Below are 1,582 nucleotides of genomic sequence, written 5' to 3' on the forward strand. Positions count from 1 at the left end.
CAAATATGAAAAGTAATGAAGATATTTAAGAAAGAGTATGAGGTGAATTAATAAAATACAGCGTGTTTATATATGCGAGCAAATTTAGATAGGCATGCGGCTTAGATTTAATATAGGATAAGTATTTATATGTTGCGCGTTATATATTGTAAAAACGTATAAGAATAGAATAAGATTTCAGATTTGTAAGATATGCGGTTTAAGTTAAATTTAAAAGCAGAAAGCATTAATTTAAAATTAATTATAATCTTAATTGTATTATAATTGTGATTGTAATTTTAATGTTAATTAAACAATAAACATTGTTTATTTCTTTTATATAACATTTATTTATTATATTTTGAGGTATAACAGGGCGCCAATTTTTTTTAAATAAAAAATTTTGTTATTTTAATAAAATTTTCTCATTTTGTGATGCTTCGTCTTTAATTTTTTGAGATTAAATGTTGTATTCCATTGCAAATATAAAAGACTCTTGAATAGGAAGATAAAAGTACGTATCACTTTGTCTCGTTAATTAAATCAATTAAATGTTATATGTTGCATAAAATATATGTTCTTTTCGCAATTTACAAAATACAGTAGTATATGTTATATGTTGCAAGAAAATATATTTTCTTTTTGCAATTGGCGCAATTTGAAAATTGTATTTCATTTTTTTTTAATACATGCATACGTACTACTGGGGGGTAATTTATAATAAAAAATTAACAATATTACCACTTGAATTATATTATTTATGTAACGGTTTTTTTAGTTTATGTTACAGTTTTTTATGGGAGGTACATGCACACTTGGCGCTTTTTTTTACTTTTTTTAAAAAGGTAATTTTGTTAAATAAATTATACGTGGATTTATATAAATATTTTATTGTATTAATCCTACGAATTTACCCTTTGATCATTTTTGTATTGTTTCATTAGAGTTTTTGTTGAATAAGCCACTTAGTTGAGATACAGAATTACAAAATCTTTGACTATATAACTAATACTGATTACGTTAAGAAAATGCTTCATTTCTTTTTTATTTATAACAGTCTTGATATAAACTATCTCTTAAACTGCGAACTTTTATATATCGTACGCAGGAATTGGATCATCCTCACATGCTGCTGCAAAAAGACACGGGCTACCTGAAGAGCATGGTGCAGGAAACCAGCAAGGCGATAGCGGAGGTTCTGGCTTCCGTCGCCCATAACTGCTATCAGAATCGTGGATTTACGGCGTTTTGATGTATTCACGGAGTTAACTTTTTGCAATTGCGTCTGATGAACATGATTAGGTCATGAAGATTCCGACAGTTTTTGCAATTATTAGGCCAAATTCTGCGATTTTAAAAACAAGAAGAAAAGTGGAACGTGTAGTCTGAGAATTTAGAATTCATGATCGTCTACTCTCTCACATATTTATCACCGTATTCTACATTCTGTTCGCATAGAAATTTTATTTTATTCTATAAATTCTTTTTCTAAAAAAATTATTTAGTTCTATAAAATTATAGAACGTCATGGTTTAGGATATTATAAAGCTGGAAACACAATAGACACAGGCAACAGGCACAGGCAACAGAGAATAACGAGCCA

The 1,582-nt window shown here is 27.9% G+C and overlaps 1 pseudogene; it reads left to right on the plus strand.

Annotated features, from left to right (window-relative positions):
• LOC108759009 (multidrug resistance-associated protein 4-like) overlaps window positions 1–1,231 on the plus strand; it is a 2,673-nt pseudogene extending 1,442 nt beyond the window's left edge.
• The last annotated feature ends 351 nt before the right edge of the window (window positions 1,232–1,582 follow it).

Source organism: Trachymyrmex cornetzi, unplaced genomic scaffold (genome assembly GCF_001594075.2).
Source record: "Trachymyrmex cornetzi isolate Tcor2-1 unplaced genomic scaffold, Tcor1.1 scaffold1652, whole genome shotgun sequence".
Classification (NCBI taxonomy): Eukaryota; Metazoa; Arthropoda; class Insecta; order Hymenoptera; family Formicidae; genus Trachymyrmex; species Trachymyrmex cornetzi.